The sequence below is a fragment of the Schistocerca nitens genome, chromosome 3 (assembly GCF_023898315.1).
Source record: "Schistocerca nitens isolate TAMUIC-IGC-003100 chromosome 3, iqSchNite1.1, whole genome shotgun sequence".
Taxonomy (NCBI): Eukaryota; Metazoa; Arthropoda; class Insecta; order Orthoptera; family Acrididae; genus Schistocerca; species Schistocerca nitens.
This window is the reverse complement of record NC_064616.1, coordinates 638598381-638620069: the sequence shown is the minus strand read 5'-3', so window position 1 is coordinate 638620069 and position 21689 is coordinate 638598381. Positions and strand designations below refer to the sequence as shown.

The 21689-nt window shown below is 42.2% G+C and overlaps 1 protein-coding gene and 1 pseudogene across 1 annotated transcript in view; both read right to left on the bottom strand.

The window, feature by feature from the left end:
* The window catches only part of LOC126249375 (protein tyrosine phosphatase domain-containing protein 1-like), a 396740-nt gene that overhangs the window by 240955 nt on the left and 134096 nt on the right, over positions 1-21689 (bottom strand). The window lies entirely within an intron of this gene.
* Positions 20979-21096, bottom strand: LOC126249910 (5S ribosomal RNA; annotated as a pseudogene).

Below are 21689 nucleotides of genomic sequence, written 5' to 3'. Positions count from 1 at the left end.
TGGTTTCATTGCTTACGGAAGCACCCACCACACGGGAACCAACAATTTTCCCTCATTCGAATGAACTTAGCTTCGACATAATGCACTCACACCTTCAAAGAACACTGTTCTGACCATGACTGACTGACACTGAGGACTGATGACCTTAGATGTTAAGTCCAATAGTGCTCAGAGCCATTTGAACCATTTTGAACTGACTGACACTAGCATCGTTCTACGGACATTGCTCATGTGCAGTTCGTGGTCAAATACGACAACGCAACCCGCAGGCCTGGATAGCATCTACATGGTCAAGCATGTATTTCTCGCTGAGTTTCCATATTTTTATCCAACCCCCTAGGTGAGTACTGCAGTGGCTTTTGGAATGCAGATGTGGATAGAATGTAAGCCACAAATGCAAAAGTTATCCCACCGTTAGTTAAGAAGATCATGTTTGCTAACGATATCATTTGTCATGTGGTGCCGGCCGCGGTGGTCTCGCGGTTCTAGGCGCGCAGTCCGGAACCGTGGGACTGCTACGGTCGCAGGTTCGAATCCTGCCTCGGGCATGGATGTGTGTGATGTCCTTAGGTTAGTTAGGTTTAAGTAGTTCTAAGTTCTAGGGGACTGATAACCAAAGCAGTTGAGTCCCATAGTGCTCAGAGCCATTTTTTTTTGTCATGTGGTAGGTACAGGGTGACAAATACTGAACTATATGTAAAAAAGTAAATTAGTTACAAACTACGGCGTGTACACATTTTCTTCAAGATATAAACGTCACTACAGATATCCGAATTTAGGTTATGACATGTTCGATATGCCTGCCATAATTGACGATGATGTGGCGTAGACGAATAGCGAAATACTGCATAACCCGCTGAAGTGAAGAACATCGATTACCTCCTGATTGGCTGTTTTCAGCACAGAAATGGTTTTGGGGTTATTGCTGTACACTTTGTCTTTAATTTAGCCCCACAAAAGGGAGTCGCATGTGTTCAGATCCTGAGAATATGGTAGCCAATCGAGTCCCATGACAGTGGCCTCTGGGTACCGCAGAGTCAGAATGCGGTCCCCAAAGTGCTCCTCCGGATATGAAACACTCTCCTGCTTCGATGGAGTCGAGCTCCGCCTTGCATGAACCACATCTTGTCGAAATCAGGATCACTTTGGTTAATGGGGATGAAATGATCTTCCGAAACCGTCACGACCGTTCGGTAGTCGCCATGCCATCAAGGAATATCGTACCGATTATTCCGTGACTGAAAACTGCACACCACACATTCACCCGTTGAGGGTGAAAAGAGTAATCGATCGCGATTTGCAGACCCTCAGTCCCCCAAATGCGCTAATTTTGCTAATTGACGAACCCTTACAAACGAAAGTGGACTTCGTCGTTAAACCAAATCGTAAAAATTCCCATCATATCCCCGGGCCAATCGTGCAGTTTGAACGTCCTAACGCAAACCGTTCAGAAGTTATGACGATTTTATTTCATATAGTTCAACAATTGTCACCCTGTAACTGCAAAACCCTGTGAAACGAGAGTGGCAAGGCTACGTAAATTTGGGAAAATAATTGAATATGTAATTTTCAGAACTTCTTTGCTCACAAAAGAGAAACGTACGTAGAATTGATAAACTGCAGGGAAATGAAATACTACACTGGGCAACACAATAAAGGGCTACTTTTTCGAAACCCCATAATTGTTCCCCATTTCGACGCAGAAGTTTGACTCGAAGGCGCCTAAAACCATCTCCAATAATGGTGCAGAAGCGTGGTGCCTTGCGACGCCACCCTCAGACTAGGTGACGCTTCAAGCAGCAAAGTGTCGACACATGTGAAAATATAGCCAGAGCTCAGAAGTTCGTGTGAGATGTAAGGTTATATAATGATGTCACATTCGCACCAAATTTCACCACATTCTATCCAACGACAGTGTGGACGTTTCTCACATTGGAAAGCTCGTCACAGCTCTTCTTACACACATTTAACCCTTTCCGTTGACGCTCTGCGATGGAGGTCAGAACCGCGAAGCTCAACGTTGAAATCACTCGGTTTTCCTATGAATGTGTGAGGATGACATTTTAGACATGTGAGCAGCTCAGAAACGACACGAATAGGCCTTAGAGCGTGGCATAAATGGCGCGGTCGGAAACGACAGTTCGCAGTGTGATGATCAATAGGACGGTATTCTTGACATTTGACACTGCTGAAGCCCCCCAGGCGATACAACCCTCCTCTATGGGAGTCATGGGCCTAAAACACCACTGTAAGTGATCGTACTCCTTTGGAGTGTAGTGTGACCACATGTTTTGCTCTGACGTACAGGTTGAATCACTAGAGACCGTTCAAAACCAGTCAACGAAGTCTTAACATGATCCGAACAAGCTAAGAGTAGGGTGTGACATAAAGAGTACCTCTAACAGAGAACCTCAAAAAATGTGTGTGAATTTCTAAGGGACCAAACGGCTGAGGTCATCGGTCCCTAGACTTACACACTACTTAAACTAACTTATGCTAAGGACAACACACACAACCCTGCCCGAGGGAGAACTCGAACCTCCGGCAGGGACCGCGCAATCCGTGACGTGGCGCCTCAAACAGCGCGGCCATTCCGCGAGGCAAGGAACCTCCTGAGTTCGAGGTCGCAAAAGGCTAATGATGTTTACGCCATTCTACGCTCCACATATTGTCTACCATGCAGCCACAATATTGGTTGTAATGGCAACAGGGGGCGGAACCGAGAGTATTCAATGATGAGCACAGTATGAGGCTACAGAGTGCAGCTTGAACTGCTAAGTCGACGCGTAACTCACAACAGTGATACAGTATTAGTGGTGTTGATGCAAAGTAGAGCAATGGCAACTATAAACAAAGCAAAAATTGCATTATATCTACAACAACAGTTGCCGAAGTTGACATTTCGTTAGAAAGGAAAGCAAGGAAATTCGCAGAGTGAGAAAGAAGTGGAAGATGACATATTAGCGTTTCTGGAAGGTGAGTCAGTGGACTGCGTGGTGTTGTATACGCTCGATTGTCCGGATAATGTGCATGAGGAGTACAAAAATCCTGTCTCCAGTGAAACATAGTAGAGGACAATCATTGTCCAATGAGCAGGTAATAAACATAAATAAATACATGGAAGATCATCTGCACAATGTAAGAAAACAGTTATGAACAGATTTCCAATACGTCAGCATCAATATGACCGTGTGGTGCACAAGCAAAACAACGGATTCAAGCAAAGAGAAAGCGCAGTTGTTACAAAAACTGATGCTTGCACGTTTCAAGGATGCTCGACACAATTTACAGAATGTGCATAATAGTGACCTACTGCATTAAGCACATCAAATTGCGCGCGACATATATTACAATGATTTCAAGAAAAGCAGTGGATGGTTCCGTAACTTCAAACAGTGTTACAGACTTGGAAGACGGAAGACAACGAAATTTCAAACAAAGCCTCAACTTGACTATGCACAGAAATAGCGGAGTCGGCCCTAAACTTTGTAGACGAGATAAACAAACTTATCCCATCGTTCAGTAAGGAATTTGTTTTCAGCTTCGACTAATCGTTATTTGAAGAGGAAATGCTTATGAAAGAAACCCTCGAACTTAGAGGTACCAAGAGAGTTGTATCAAGATCAACTAAAATCAATGCGTTGACGCATTCTTATACAACTGTGTCGACTGTTAATCTGGATGGTAAACTGGCTATAAAGATATTTATTGTGCTGCAGGAAGTTGGAGGTGCTCTGCCGCCTAAGATTCTTTCTCGTGTACGTGATTTTGCAAGGCAGTAGCGACTAATTGCATCACAGGAAGGAAGAGTGGGAAAATGGACGCAAGACAACTACAACTATCGCATGAACACTGCTTTTGGCCAATAGCTGGTCAAAATAACTTGCTTTTGCTTGGTTCCTGGTCTACGTATAAAAATCATACTCCTTTAGATCAAACATCTGAAAAGTGTGTGACACTGCAATTCATATCACCTGGAACCATTGGGAAAATTCACCCTCTGGATCTCTGTTTTTTACATGACTTAAAGGATAGCCAATTTTACGGTAAGCTTCATGACAACTGTTTCGCATTCAGTTGCATGCCATCACATTCCGTCAGTTCTTATCACCTCGTTATATCAATATGATTCGATATGCATTCTTTAAGAGTGGATACTTAGTTGAATGTTCTGCACGGTTTGTAACTGACAAGGTGTTCGCCTTCGATCTTGATGGTGCGAACGTTTGTGATCAATGTGGCGTGGCATTTTCCATGCGGTGTTCATTGTGCAAGTTAATGGTTTGTTTTGAACATTTCTTGAATGTCGACTATGTCCATTTTGTGAAGTGTAATACAGACATCCCATAGAAGGTTGATCTCTGTGTAATGTGGTAGAATAAATAAAGGTCAGATTCGCACCTTACATGAGAGCTTTATACATCGCAATGGGAAGGTGAAGATGACACCTAACTTAATTCGGCAGTTATGAGCAAATTTGCCTATCGGTATGTAATGCAAAACAGGGATGGTAATTAACACACCATTCCTATGTAATGTATGTCTATGAGCAGAAGGTGCAACAAGCAGCGAAAGGCGTTTTAGTTTGGAATTTCAGAGGGGCGAGCAGAGGCAAGGCCGCACTACAGGGGGTACCACAGAAACCACTTAAAGGGGAGTCCCAGGCGGAAAGTCAACGACCGACCAGGTGACTCAGATGGGGCGAGTGAGTACAATGGCCCATCTGTGGGAGGACAGGAAAGAAAGCTTTTAGAAAACCGCATTTCGGAATTCCAAATGGATACGAAACAAGACCAGTGACGCATTTTCGATAACGTGTCCAGCGAGTGCAACACAAGTGAAAAAGTCAATGTACGCATTAAGGTGTCTGGAACAGGCGCAAAAATTCTGATTGGCGGAAACGCGCTACGAAGGAGAAAAGAGCCAAAGTTTCGATACAAGTTAATGGTAAGGACCTTGCGATTGGTAGAGAGAGTTTCCACAAAATAAGAGGAACGCTCCTATTGGTCGAAAAAAGCTGTGATGTGAAGAATAAAAGAACCCACGTAGGGAGACAGTTCGACTATGAGTGAGACAAGACGAAAATTTCTGCGGACTCTTCTCTGAACTGGTGTCAAGTGGAGAATGGAGCGCATAATGCTCTGTACGACGCAGAGGAGTAATGTGTGTGAACACTGTGATCACAGTGGCTGATATCCAGCTAGAAATTAGCTGTAGCATCGTTTAGCTCCAACTATGGCGAAACGAACCAGCAAATTAGTTAATTGTTCTTCCGAGAACTGAGAGGGCAGTATAATGTGCACGCTGCTCCAATCTTGCGTATGTATATCGTCACATTCTAAGAGTAGGGATGAGTACATGTTCTCTCGTAATTTCAGCAGAAGAGAGTGGCCTAGCAGATGACAGCTCATCGCAGCTTAAGGTGGATACCGCGTGCAGAGGCATAAACTTGTTGGTTCACCAGCTTGCATCCACTGTAAACTCGAGGTAATCTTTTGCTCAGTTTGTCACATAACTAACCATCCACTGTAGTCTTGATTGTCATCCTACAAATAGTAGCGAACTTTGAGCCGGAATCAGACGATTTTCGTAGTACTGACCAACATCATAACGTCAGTGTAGGAACATTTTGGTAAAAAAACTTCTAATTAAACTTTAATATTGTCTTATTTACGGGAATTTAACCATCTGAGAGTTAATATTTAATATTTTTGTGTTTAGAATTATTTCACTTTTTGATGTGACGAGATGAGTTATCCTGACAACTGTTTTTCGTTGTCACATTGAAAACTGTGTAAAATTGTGTATTTTTGTGCTAATATTGTGACATTAAACATGTCATTTCAACTTATACAGTTGTTTTCAGTCCTATAATAAGTAAAACACAAAATATTGTACCTTACATCTGCACCTTCTGGACACCAATTTTCTGTCGCACTCCTGATGCATGTGCTGAGTCATTAGCAGCTAATATTTTTCCTGTCATAATTGTTAACACAACACTTTCATGTGAGTTTACTAAAGATCGAACTTTTGAACACACTCTCATAGGGTTCCTTGCAAGACCCGACCCCCACCCCCTCCCCATCCATCCCCGTCCCAGTTCGGCAACATCCCTGGTGCAATGCACGCACCTTTGTTGAGCAGTTTAAAAATGTACCTTAGCCGATCATTGATTCCTAGGCATCGGTGTAACAGACAACTATTTCGACACCCCTGAGCGTAGTGAAGCTACGTAGCTGATCTAAAGATTGCTGGCTGCATGTGAACTCTACGAGGTGTCAAAAGGAGTGCCTCTTACCCCAGCAGCTAGGAATCAATCATTGATAAATCACTGACTGTCTCTGTACATGAACATTTTTAAAAAGCCCAACACAGATGAGTGTGTGGTGCTGAGGTGTTGCCGGGGTGAGGGTTCTTAGGCGGACACTTAATCATGTGTGTGTGTCAATATCGCACCCTGTATGATCGTGGCACATGAGGACGCAAAACATAAACACCCTATGCTGTATCAAATCACGTTCAGGTTCCGTTGGATGTTTTTGAACAGTCCCAAGTGATTCCACTTTGTAAACCAGAGCAAAAATTGCGGTCATGTTACACTCCTAAGGAGTGCGGTCACATTTAATGGGGTTTCAGGCCCACGCTGTCCTTAGAGAGGGATTAAATCGTCCGGAGTGTGTCAGGACCGTCAAAGGTTGTCAAGAACGTCGTCATGTTGCTTAGAACATTGCGAATTGTCGTTTTCGATAGCGGAATGTGCGAAAATCAACGCCTCAAGGGAAAGGGTTATTTCATTGACATTCTTTATGCCACTCCCTGAGGCCTTTTACTGTCGGTACTGAGCGGCGCTGTGTCTGAAATGTTTTCCTCGGCCACCCATATAAAAACCGAGTGATTTCAAGTCTGGGCTTGGCTATTCTGACCTCCATCGCAGAGGCATCGAAAGAAGGGATGAAATTTATGTAAGAAGGGCTGTGACGCCCTTTCCATCGCGTAACACGTCTACAGTTGCACTGGGCAGAATGGTGGCGAAATTTGAGGCCATTTCGACGTCATTCGCCCATCTTAAATCTCACGTGAACGTCTGAGGTCTGGCCTGTTTTTCTCATGTGCTGTCTGAAGCGTCACCGAGCCCGTGGATGAGGTCTGAGGGCACCACGTTTTCGCACCGTTACAGTGTAAGGTTGAAGGCATATTTGAGCCAGATTTCAAACTTCTACGTTGCAATGGGAGACCATTACAGGATTTCGAAAAATACCCCTCTAACAGTGTTGTGCAGTGTAGAAACAGAATAGGTATACAAAGAACACAGCATTTAGATAGAGACGGAAAGAGAGTAACGATATACAGGAAAATAGATTAAAAAATACGAAAGAAACTAGTGTGAGACATGTTGGAAGGCAGACAGAGGTCACGGTTCTACAGTAGTTTTTTTATGGGACGAGATTCCCCTACTGAAATGAGTTGTGGGTGAATATTTTTATACTCCACAGCATGCTTAGCGGCATGGTGTTGGGGAAGGGGGGTTGGTGTAAACACCTGTGATCGTTCATTCTGACTGAAGGTTCAAAGTGGTCATGGTGATACAAAAAACTGTACGGGATTGCGGGAGAGGTTATAGATATCACAGATTCGCTCCCACACGTCGCCATTCCCTTGCTGATACAAGTTTTGTCAGTGTCTGAGCTGCGGTGCGTAACATTCAAAAATGGTTCAACTGGCTCTGAGCACTATGGGACTCAACTGCTGAGGTCATTAGTCCCCTAGAACTTAGAACTAGTTAAACCTAACTAACCTAAGGACATCACAAACATCCATGCCCGAGGCAGGATTCGAACCTGCGACCGTAGCGGTCTTGCGGTTCCAGACTGCAGCGCCTTTAACCGCACGGCCACTTCGGCCGGCTGCGTAACATTGATGTAGCATAAATTAAGGGGGCTGTTTACAAGTAGCCCATCAACAATATACCAGAATCTAATTTCTTATTGGCAGTCAGTTCTTGCCTTTATTCTACTACTGATGGCCAATCAGATCATCGTCAGAGTGGTATACAGCACGAAAAAATGGAGGAACTGATAAAATATGCAATAACAGATGTACGGCTGTCGGCCTTGCACGATAGAAATGCAATAGTAAACAGAGAAAGGCATCGAGAGGTCTGCGATAGGTTTAACTTGGTTTCAACCAACACCATTTCAAGAACCACAAAAATAAAAAGAAGATTTACTTCGAATCAGACACGAAGAAACAGTAAATATCATTGTGATATGATGGAATAAGAGGTTCGAAATTCTGAGACATATGGTAATAAAATATAGACATGCAAATGATTTACTATATCCACAACAACTTTTATTGAAGCAGAAGGCGAAGAAAGACAAATTAGCGTAAGACGTGGTTGCAGCTTGTAATAAATGCCGCTTATTATCAGCGATTTGCCAGAGAATCTATGGGGAGAGTGATAGAAAAAGTGGAGAACATGAAAAATGTGCAGCAGAAACAGATATAAATGCTAAAAGTCAGAGAAGTCACAGCCACTCCGGCTCCAAGTAGTGAAGTCCTCTGAGAGCCTTTACGCAGAATGGGTGACCTTCCAATCACAGAATTTGGGCTACGGCTAAACAAATCTAAGGCGATATTGATGAACAGTAGTAGAGGGAAAATATCGTTTTGCAAAACGTAAAAACTGGGGAAAATCCTGTACAAAAAGTAAAAGAATTCTCCTACCTAGAAAGTAATACTATAAAAATTAGTGTTTTGTGTGTTTGTAGGACGTTCTAGAGCACGGTTATGGCCAAACTCGTGAAGCAAGGCGGGTATTCGAAATAGAATGGAGTTTCTTTAAATTGTTACTTCATTCCCCTCACTTCAGCCGGCCGCGGTGGCCGAGCGGTTCTAGGCGCTTCAGTCCGGAATCGCGTGACCGCTACGGTCGCAGGTTCGAATCCTGCCTCGGGCATGGATGTGTGTGATGTCCTTAGGTTAGTTAGGTTTAAGTAGTTCTAAGTTCTAGGGGACTGATGACCTCAGATGTTAAGTCCTGTAGTGCTCAGAGAGCCCCTCACTTCAAGTGGGCGGGGGATAGACTGTGTGCGGTAGAGCCATTTCACTCTTCAGCCCACCATTTCTAAAATAGATAAACCGATAGGAAATAATTAAGAACTTGAAAAATTTACATGTATTTTCAGAGATGAAAAATATGACTTTCATTGACGGTATTAAAACTAAAACTTTGGAATTTTTTGTTTCTAAATAAAAAATATTCAGAAAGCGGAAGGATATTGAAGTGAAGCACTACTCATGAAGGGGAGAGTGCTGTAGTTTGGTGCACTTTTCAGAGTTTCACCTCTAGCCAGCTCTGTAATAGGATTTTAATATATATTCTTATTCTGTTTTTAAATGATGGCATTCGCTTCTTATGTGCTGCAGTCTTTTTTTGGAATTACTGAAATTACTTCGAAAAATTGAATCACTGATTGGAGAAAGGAAGAAAATCCATTTTTTCCAAAATAAGCTGAGATATACATTTAATTTTGGAGTTCCCTACTCATCGATGAGTGGAAACGGAAAGGAGAAACCAGTAATAATGCGGAAAGTACAGCCTTTTAAAGTTTTAATTAGTAGAATACAGAAGAATGTCCGGACATTCTTCTGTTTTCCACCCACTAGTGTAAACAGCATCACAGGATGTCAGGCAAAGAATGTTACAACAATGCCACTATGTGGCATTTAAACACATTGCTTCAGTTGTACTGTCCCACATTATTTTCAGTGTGTTTGCGTAAGTTGCTGTTTGTAGACTCGTAGCATAATGAGCGAAAGTGACGCTGAAATTGAAAAAGTACACAGGAGAAGAAAGCGAGTAAGAAATGTAGATGACTCTGTCAAAAAAAGACGCAAGAGAGCTAGATCACTAGGACAGGAATACATAACCTCTAAAAGATTAGTTGTGCCAGAAAAACGGTCTGGTCCACCATGCAAGTAAGTTTTATATAAATGTTTTCATGTTTTGTCTTCGTTTTACTGCTAAATATTTAAGTGAAGTATATTGTACCTTGCTCCAACAGTCTGCTTTATTGCAGTTGTTCCAAAATGTGTTTTGAATATTTCAAAGATGAGGATCAAATGGAAATAATGAGGAGATTGTACGATGGTAAAAACTAAGAAGGAGAAAGATATTTAATGGGACTGACAGAACATTCACCTGTACAAAGGAGAAGGAGTAGAAAAGAAAATCCGACATTTATGAAGAATACAGATTCTTTGCTATGAAACATATCGAAAGGATGCAGGTATGTCACAAAGAATCTTGAGGTTTGCATGCTGTGAGCGATAAGGCTGTTGTATGCTTAACATCGCTCCTTGTTAATGGACAGTCTCCAGATGACTGTAGAGGAAAGCATATGAACAGAGGAAAAACAGTTGGGTCTGATGTCATTGCTAAGATTGATGCTCATATTCGATTTTTCCCTATCCACCAGTGACACTACAGTGGCGAAAGTATTGTATATTTGGATTCCAACTTAAATGTGAAAAAGATGCACGACTTGTTTTATGACAAAAACTCATAATTGACAGTGAAGTATGAATATTATCTCAAATACTTCAATGAAAATTTTCATTATAGATTCGATCGCCCACAAGTAGATGTATGTTCTGCCTGTGGGGAGCTTCTAACCAGAATTAAAACTCCGTTCCTGAATGAAGTTGCAAAACGAGTGGCTGTTGCAGAATTGATGGTTCACAAGCGACGAGCATCTAAGTTTCATAAAAAAAAAACTGTGGCTTTTTGTATTTGGAATCCGTAGCCTGCAAGACAATACAGCACAGTTTCACTGTTACCATGAAGGACAAGGCAATTGAGGTCCCAATGAAGTGTGCACATTTCTCAGTGACTACATAAGTGGACTACCTGATACAGTGAAAGAACTTCATGTGGTCAGTGATTCTTGTGGCGGGCAAAATAAAAACAACAATGTTGTACGGTACCTGATGTATCTCGCAATGACTGGGAAATTTCAAATAATTCAGCATTATTTTCCTGTTCGAGGTCATCCCTTCCTCCCACGTGGTAGGGGTTTTGCCGTAATGAAGAGAATTATACAACAACAAGGTAGAATCTACTTTGTCAAACAGTACGTTGAGATGATAGTTAATTCAAGAAAACACTGATTTCGTTTCAAGTCAATATGATTGGACATAAATATATTATTAACTTTAAGGAATGGTGGCCACACCACTTTAAAAAGTATTCATTTGCCATAAATTGTCAAGCAAAGGAAAGATTTTTGCTTGCTAAATTTCGGCATTTGACCTATAAGCATCAGAATCCAGGGTATGTCGTCTTTCGGAATGGATAGATGGACTGCTTCGCAATGCATACAGGCTTTTTAAAGGAAAATAAATACGTGATTATCCCGTAACTATGGCATACAACAATAAGATTCCTATAAATACGAAGAGGCTGCAATTACTTAATAAAATAATGAAGTACATTCCATTATCAAGAGTTTTTAACAACATTCTTCAGGGGATCACAGGAAATAATGATTTCTAGTCTGATGGAGAAGCTTAGGATTTGCAAAAAGACATCATAGTACAATCTGATGAAGAAGATTAAAAAGTGTTAATGAATATTGTTAACTAAAATTTTTTATATTGTATCACAGTAAATTGTTGTTCTTAAGATGTTTTACTAAATAAATATCAATGTTTCAAATAGTTAGTAACACAAATAAAAATAAATAGCTGTGTAAAGCTATGTTACTGTGACATTCTTTCCAAATTCCCCACGAGAGGATCATTTATCGGAAAAGGGACGAATGTCCACCGACTTCCAAAGAGGATAGCTTCAAAAACATTTATCGAAAGCGCTGGAACGACTCATCACTATATACAGCTAACATAGTTCTACAAGTTTGTAATGGATCACAAAACTGTAGGAAAAATATTGTAAGATTAACAAGGGTTTTTTTTTAATTTTCTCTAAACAAAGGTGACTGGACTTTCTTCCTTTTTCCATTCAGTGATTCAACTAATGTTTCTCCAAATGTGAAAACATATTCCAAGGTACAACATGATGCTACACCTAGGAACAATTAATATTTGACTGAAATTTAAAAGCGCTACAATTGGGAAAATTTGTTAATAGTGTATTTAATAGCTCCCTGTTATATTATTACTCTACTACACGCCAATAATCAGTATCTGAATCAGATTAAAGCTTCGTGTTCTGCCTTACGGCAGGTCTTGTCATGGGGGAAGCCTCCTCAGAGAGGTCCATCGCAAGAGCGTCTAGGGCAGTGATTCCAGTGGTGGTTTCCCGTTGCCTTCCACTGATGAGGATGAAACGATGATGATAGGGAAAACACAACACCCAGTCCCTGAGCGGAGAAAATCTTCGACCCAGCCGGGAGTCGAACCCGGGACCCTTGGCTGGGCATTCCACCGCGCTGACCACTCAGCTATCGGGGCGGTCTGAATCTGATTAAGGAGAAGTATTATCAACAAATAGTTACAAGTTGAATACGTTTTAAAATAGAGGCTACTGAAAACTTACGTAAATTTTGATTCTAAAGACAGGTACAATTGTTTAGACAATAAAGGAACTCAGTTCAATTTGCAGGAATCACAGTTTCTATGGTAAAAGACCTTCTATCTGAGGGTACAATGTGGACCACGACCGACGAAGTATGGCTTGAGTATTCACATGTTATATAAATAGTTCTAAAAATATATATAGCATTTTATTCAGCACAAAATTCTATACCTGAATAATTAACAATTTATTGCAAATAACTTTAATGCAGGAGTTGGACAAAAATATGGGAACACCAAATCACCGTGCCTAATACGGAGTAGGAAAACCGTTGGCATTCAAAACTGCTTCTACTCGTCTCAGAATGGATGAACACCCGTTCTTTATGGTTTTCAGGGGAATCTTAAACCATTCTTCCTGCAAAATAGTGGCAAGTTCAAGGACCGACGATGGAGGTGGATAGCGAACATGCACAATTCTCTCCAAAGAAGACCACAATGCCTCAATGATATTGTGACCTGGTGAGTGTGATGGCCAGGGAAGATGCAACAGTTCATGCTCGTGCTCAAAACACCAGTCCTGGATAATGCGAGCTATGTGAACAGGGGCCCTGTCGCCTTGGAGCACAGCATCACCACTGGAGGACAAACATTGTACTGCGGGATGCATCTGATCGGCCAAAATAGTCACATAATCCTTGGCAGTAATGCGACCATCCAGAATAACCATGGGGCCCGGAGAATACCACGATATGGCTGCTCAAATCATCACCGAACCTCCGCCATGTTTCATTCTTGCGACATAAACTCGTGCAGAAGTTGGAAACCGTGTGAAACAAGACTCATCCGACCAAATGATATTCTTTCATTTTTCCATAGGCTAGGTTTTAGCGCTTCGGCACCTTATTTTCCTGTTACAGACATCTGCATCACTGATTAGTGTTTCGTGAATTCCAACTCACCCTACAGTTATCTGCTTGTGGAGCACCCTTCGTGTTATTTTGATGTTGATAGTTCGCCAGTGAGGCGTTCCATTCCGCAGTGACTTTTGCAGCTGTTCTGACTACGACTGACACTTGCGACATATTGAGGATATTGTACAGGTGTCGTTCGTGGTCAAATACAAACGCGCAACCTGCAGGCTTGACTAGCGTTGCGCGTACGTTCAAACATGCATTTCTCGTGTTAAGTTTCCATTTTTTTGTCCAACCACTGTATATCACACAGGACGTGAATGTGTAGAATGTGAAATAATTACAAATGCAAAACATAGCCTTATGTCTAACAATAACAAAAATTTTAGAAAATGGCAGTCTCTACCGTGCATTCCTTTATGTTATTCTAAAATCAGCTGCAAAAAAAAAAAAAATATTTTGTGTTCCTACGAGTAGGTACACTGCCCTCTAGGTACAACACTCTCCTACTAAAGATGAAGGATCTGCACTGGGAATGGACTGAGTGAGGAGAAGGAAGACTGAAGGCTCAGTAGGATCTTGGTATGTGGATCAACTGGGGTAGGGGAATGGAGAGGTGGGTAGGAATGAGTACGAAGAGAAAAAGAGTAGAGAATAAAGGCAAGGTATGGGCAAGGGAAAGCTAGTATATCGAAAGACAGGGAGGAAAGAGTTAGATCTTATAAAATGGATAAATATTGGGCACATTTCATTGTCTGGGAAAGGGAATTGGTTGATGTTTCGTTGGGAGACGGCGTGGAATAGTGTTTTTCTGTGGGACAGGTGTGGTAGGTCGATATAAGCGCGCTAGAAGTTCGGAATTGGAAATTAGAGGGGCAATAATTTTGTCGTTGTAGTCGAGTTTGCAATAGTCTGTAATATACAGAGGTGTTCAGTGTGAGTGAAGAAGGATGAGAAAATGGTGAGATGGTGAAGGAATCAGGTGGAGTAAGTTAAAAAGATGCAGAGTACATTATGTTAGAATATGATTTCCAAGTATTTGGAGACACTAACAGCATTTTGGTGGAGTCGACATCCAAGCATCATTGGAGTAGGATACGGTCCGTTGGATCAAGGTTTCCCAGGCGTGGAGAATAGTGGAGAGATTCAGTCTCCATGCTCAACTGGTTAGTAGTTTGTCTTCTGTGGGCTGTCTGTTGGACGGTTATTAGCTGCGGATTCAAGCTAGTTACTGGTCGATGGTTATTCTGAAGTATTTTAATGCTTTAGTTAACTGAACAGAATAGTCTTATTGGTTATGTAAAAGTCATGGAGGTGGCAGAAGTTTCAGATTGTTGTATTATAATTATTGCCTAGGTGTTGATCGCGTACAAATCTTCAATGAGGCTACACACAAGTAGCTCATTCGCAGTACAGTGGGAGAATCTCAGCGCTAAATGGGCCATCAGTTGTTGTCTCTGCTCCCCCTCCCCCTCACTGACGGCACAAGAAGATGATGGTCGAAGAAGGATAAATGGATAAACGCAACAGAACTGAGGAGCCACTGTCTGCACCAGGAAGTGAATTGGTAGGAATGGGGTTTGAGGGGCTTTAGGAATTTCTAGAGGGTATGGTACAGGGTGACGAAAGCAGTGTCATCATCGTACTGGTGAAGGTGAACAGAAGGAGGTGGCATAGGCATATCGACAGTGTAAATAATGCATAGAAGTACACAGACGTCAGAACCTTGGGGCCCATCTGCAGTGGGGTGGAAGATACGGAAGTTGTTGATGAAGATGGTGGCAAATGATAGTCAACTGGATAAGGAGGCTGCAATACGGTTGACATAATTATTTTTAAGTACGTAGGTATGGAGTTTGAAAAGATCGGAATGTGCTAAGGGTCGTAGGCTTTTATGATATCGATGGAGACAAAAACGGCGGACTCTCTGTTATTAAGTTGACTGGATAGGACATGGGTGAGGTTTTGGAGTTGGCCATCAAAGAAGGAGTTGGGATGGATGCCACACTGGTTACCAGGAAGACGTTAGGTGCTGATTCAGGTGTTTATCGGTGCTTGGATGATGAAGGATTCAAAGACCTTGCTGAACAACAAAGTGAGGCTAATTGAGCGGCAGGAGGAATATTACTAGATGATTTGTTTGGTTCGATGAAAACTAGGATTTTGTGGGGTTTTTACAGCTGAAGATACTAACTTGTGGAAAGGATCGTGCTGTAAATGATTGACAGGGTTATTAGGCTGGTAAGGAGGCATTTTTTGTGACTATAGGTAATGCAGAGGGAAATGGGAGGTGAACTTCATCAAACACACTTTACAGGCATCAAGAACAGGCAAGGAATTAAAAAGCTTAATATCAGAGTGAACATTTAATCAACTGAAGCGTGGAAATATCAGAACATAAGAAACTGGAAATATAGGATTGTTATACTACAGATAACGAATAAAGTGACCCATAAAATATGATTCGAAGAGCAACTTTTTTATTGTGGCCTTACAGTGAGCCGGTAATCTTATTTCTCATTGAAAAATATAGGAAATTGCTGTCTCTAGGCAATGCCACTAATTCATCCACTGAGACCTCAAGTAGCACTACCTCCAGGAACGAACCTACGACGAGAAACCCAGCCACAAGAAGTACAGTATATTAATGGAGTTAAATATGTTACATTTCGGACTACTTACAGCAACCAACAGGTTTCAGTTTTTATCCAATCTTTGCCTATTTATATCCATAACGATGTGAAAATTTTCGAATGGTTGCGCCTTTGGGCCCCAAATTCTGCATCCTGTCTGGAACTCTATTGTGCTGTTTATATTTTCATATCTTCTTCTATATACCTTCGTGAGTTTAAAAGAAATTTATGAGAGTCTTCCGTCGTACTATGGTCTGAAAAACCACGCTGTAGCAGCTCGATTAGAATTTCATCACTACATCAGCAGCCTCACCGTTCGTATGCTTCTTCGATCATTTATCTGCAAGGTCTATGTCTCAAATAAAATTTTGTATGTTCCATTCCAGACTCCAAGAATTCTTATGGAATGTTTCTCGCCAGAGACATCGTCATTCGGCTGACTCCATACCGGGAAATTCGCCAAGAAGTATTTTAATGTACCAATTAACCCATTAAATACTGTCAAAAATTACACAATGTTTTGAAGCCGTGTGGGAACTTAACCAGTGTTTTCTGTGGATACTATTAGTGGCATTAGTAAATTTCATCTCCTAACGTTCATCCGAAGGATTTTTGTATCCGCATTCGTCATCCTCGATCTTACTAAATCTACTTGCAAAATTAAGACAGTGACTTGTGGCACACAAACATGTCTTACTTCACAACAAGGTTTTTCCAGCAGGTCTAGGGGGGTGATAACGGTTTCCAACAAGGTCTTCGAAGTGGCTGCCTCTGGATCAAATGCCACCAGGTCATGACAAATCAACGACGTCAGCCATCTTGGCAGATATGAGACGACTGCAAAACACAATTCACGGATGTTTTCCCACAGGTTTTTCAAATTTTTCAATTAAAGGAAGCCACAGGATAGCTTAGCCCTCTTCGCAAACAGAACCTTGGTTCTGTGAAACAATTCTATTCTGCGACTACTTCGCAAGCTGGTTTTGCTCCAAGGATTTCACATGGCTTTCTTGGACAGACCCCCTGAGAAATAATATAATATTACCTGCATTTCATGACCTATCTAAGGGCCTTTGCAGGTCTCGAGTCTGATTCTATTATAGGCAAAGCGCTTACAGTACACGAAGCCCCACGATCATGTCTGCACTGATAAGCCGCTTACCTAACAGCCGGTGTGTCCACATTTGGCACAGATAACAGCGGCGACGCGTCGTGGTATGGAACCAATGAGGCCTTGATAGGTAGCTGGACGGAGCTGGCACCACATCTGCACACACAAGTCACCTAAATTCCCGTACATTACGAGGAGGGGGATGATTAGCTATGACGCCATGTTCTTCCACATCCTTGTGTTCGATCGGGTTCAGATTTGGCGAGTTGGGGGGCCACCACATCAATTGGAACTCGTCGCTCTGTTCCTCGAGCCACTCCATCACATTCCTGGCCTTGTGACATGGCGCATTACCTTGCTGAAAAGTGTCACTGCCATCGAGAAACTTTATCGTCATGTAGGGGTTAAGTGGTCTACAACCTTGTCTCCTTGGTTCAAATGGCTCTGGGCACTATGGGACGTAACATCTATGGTCATCAGTCCCCTAGAACTTAGAACTACTTAAACCTAACTAACCTAAGGACACCACACAACACCCAGTTATCACGAGGCAGAGAAAATTCCCGACCCCGCCGGGAATCGAACCCGGGCGTGGGAAGCGAGAACGCTACCGCACGACCACGAGCTGCGGACTGTCTCCTTGGTCGACATGGTGAGCTTCACGAGTTCCGCTGGACCAATGGATGCCCACGTGATTGCTCCCCAGAGCATAATGGAGTCGCCACCAGCTTGTCTCTCTCTCACGGTACAGGTGTCAAGGAACTCTTCCCCTGGAAGACGACGGATTCGCATCCTCTCATCGGCATGATGAAGGTATCGGGATTCACCACACCATGCAACGCTCTGCCACTGCGCCAACGTCCAGTGCGATGGTTACGTATCCATTTCAGTCATAGCTGAAGATTCGTGGTGTTCACGTTGGCATATGAATGGGTGTCAGTTGCAGACCCCCATTGTTCGGTGCATAGTGTGTTCAGATGCACTTCTACTCCGTCCAGCATTAAAATCTGATGTTAGTTTGCCACAGTTCGCCACCTGTCCTCTTTTACCAGTCTTCCCAGCCTACGACGTCCGACGTCTGCAATGATGGATAATTGCCCAACCCCACGACGTCTGTACGTGGTTTTACCTCGGTTTCACAGCGTGTTGAAGACAGTCACCACACCACTCCTCGAACACCCGACAAGTCGTGCAGTTTCCGAAATGCTCGTGCCGGGCCTATGGACCAACACAATCTGCCCACAGTCAAACTGAGATAAATGCTCACTGATACTATATGCACCTTCCGTGTGTCTGACTAGCAGTCATTCCTCGCCAGGTGACGCTGCTATCGCCTGGACGGGTTTATATCGATAGTAGGTCGGTGGTCATAATGTTGTGGCTAATCAGTGCAGAATGCACTGCAAAATATTTCAGGGACACGCTGTAGCACAGCACATTGATATTGACAGATCGCGTGCGTTATAACCATCATATACTGCTGGTATTTCGTGAATGGAATTCATCTAGTGCAGTATGGGAGAAACATCGTTCTATATCTGGGCGCTCATGACGAAACTTTACATGACATGCATGCAACAACTTTTAAATTCCTGCATGTAATAGCTACGTTCCTGTTTAGCAAATTGTTACTCCGGGAATGTCCAATATCTTAACTCCCCGTGGTATACATTTCTCTGCATTATCATTTAATATGTCGAGTCACTGCGGAATCTTAGAGAAAAAAATCTATTCGAGTAATTACCAAATACTTGAAGGCTAACTTGTGAAGTTTCGGACATCTTGCCAACGTAAAAATTAATTTTAACACTATTTTTGGGAACGTGTTGTTTGACTTATTTTGATACGGGCAATTTTAATAAATTCACGACACTGGCTGAAAGGAACTAAATTTAACTTCTGTTTAAAACCATAGCTGTACAGAATATTATTTCAATTTTGAACCATTACAGAAATAACACATTCTTTAATATTGTGCAGTATGAGAAGTTCATAACTTAGTGAATTATGTGAAATGTGTTGGACATTGTATCATGGAGATGCAAATGAATAGTGTGATAGAGCAAGGCGTGAGTCACTGAGCTAGAAACGTTTTATTTAAGAATTAAACATGGAAATCCAGAGCGACAGCCAAAGAAGGATGTTTGATAAATAATGTCATGTTCTCTTTCAGCAGTAACTCTTATTTGTCATTTTTAAACATAAGATTTGATGTTGTATTGTGGCATTGAAAAAGGTAAAAAATAACGTCCTTGTAGGTCTGTGTCACTCTTGACAGTAATGTAGTCAATAGTAGCTATCAGCGACATGAGTATATTTGTTATTTACAAGCAGGTTGATGTTAATATTGAAGGATGTCTTTCATCGAAGTTAATAAAGATGAAAATTTATCTAACAGTTCAAGCAAGCTGAGGAAAATGGCGATTGTAATAATGTCTTTAGCACATCGGACAAAAGTTAACGTAAAAACAAAGAGAACGGTTAACAGTTTTCTACTGTTAATATCACTATACTGTATGGACAAGTTCAAGTTCCTATAACACGTTGCCATGGTCAGGCATCGCGCTTTGCCAATGGGTGGAGGTCTGACAGCACGTGTCAGACAACGATCACAGCATTTTGTGAGTTCTTTCACTTTCAGAACACTATAAATGGCTGGCCATTAAAACTGCAGCACCAAATAGGGTCTCAAACAACGAAATTTTGCTATATTGCATATTCAGTATAGTAGGAATAATTCATGAGTAAATTTGTGGGTGGTTTGAGAATATACACGGTGCGAAATTTAGTATACAGGATGATTCAGCTACCCCTACAAATGGGTTTTATGCAACCCGCAATACCTTCAAATACCAAATGTCATATTTTTATATTCTCTCACTTGCTACGTTCAAACTATTAGACCTAAAAAAAAATAAAAATAAGAATAAAAAAGGAAAATAAGCAGGACTCTATTGTAGGAAATATATTGTAGTTATAACTTGTACTAGGATGTGCGTTTCCTAGAGTTCATATTTTTCGAATTATTCAAGACAAACATACAATAATGACCTTCAAACACATTTTTCTTGAATAATTAGAAAATAATGGCCTCCAGCGAAAATGTATCCCAAAACAAAGATATAACTACATTACATTTCGTAAAAACGTGTTCTGTTCATTTTTTCTGTAGGACTAATAGTTTGCGTGCGGTGAGCGAGAGAATATGAAAATCTTGCATGTGGTTTTTGAAGGCGTTGCGAGTTGCATAAAACCCATAGATAGGGGCAGCTGAAACAACTCATACACACTGCTACCACTTAAGGCAGCGACAATGAATCTGGCCCGGCTGGGCATCGAGTTGACCTGAATTTGGATGACAGATACGGGTCGTTCCGTGCTGGTTCGACTCTATGTCACATTTATCAGTCGTAGTAGCTGGCGAATGGTGTAATGCCGGTCTCTCACTAGCTCATAACCAACATGCAGTCTTGTGTTGTTTTATGGAAAGATGAGGTTATGGAAACATCGAGGATCAGGTACAGCACCCACCTTAACACGTCAGAAATGTAACAACTACTAAACTAAACTAAACTCCGTCCAAACATGCCATGAGGGCCCAACGCTACTGACCAGCCGCCGTGTCATCCTCAGACCACAGGCATCACCTGATGCGGATATGAAAGGGCATGTGGTCAGCACACCGCTCTCCCGGCCGTTGTCAGTTTCCGTGACCGGAGCCGCTACTTCTCAATCAAGTAGCTGCTCAGTTTGCCTCACAAGGGCTGAGTGCACGCCGCTTGGCAACAGCGCTGGACAGACCGGATGGTCACCCATCCAAGTGCTAGCCCAGCCCAACAGCGTTTAACTTCGGTGATCTGACGGGAACCGGTGTTACCACTGCTGCAAGGCTGTTGGCTCAGAAATGTAACACCTGGTGTCCAAATTACCTGGTATGTGAACCAGAGGTGATCTTGTTGTATGACCAATGGCACCCTATAGAAAACCCCAGGTACTGGGTCCGTATCATGGTCACGAATGCAATATGGAAATGTTCGTTCCCCTCGGAACCTTTACACACGGATACGCCCATCGTTATGCTGTATTCAGAACCCCAACACGTCTGAAAAGGTCACTTGGTGGCACTGCTATGTTCAATCTTCTCGTTGAGTTATTCACCGTCAGCTCACTTTTCTGTTTTCGCATTAAGTGAAACGGCAAGAACTGCCGCAATACTGACAGCGCTTGATGCTCCAGAGGTCGTCGGACTGTCCATGCGGATACTTTTCTTGCTGCAAACAAGCCTATATTCTGACACAAGGAACGTGACATAGCTGTAAGACCCTGCATGGCCGAACGATTGATGCCTGTCTTCTCGGGTGCTAGATGTGTGAACTGTTGAGTTCACGCATGGCATCGAGTATGGACCTGCTGAATGCATAACTGCGCATGACGACGTGTGGTTCCAACCAATGTGGAGAGGAATATCGTGGAACAATAAACCACAATATC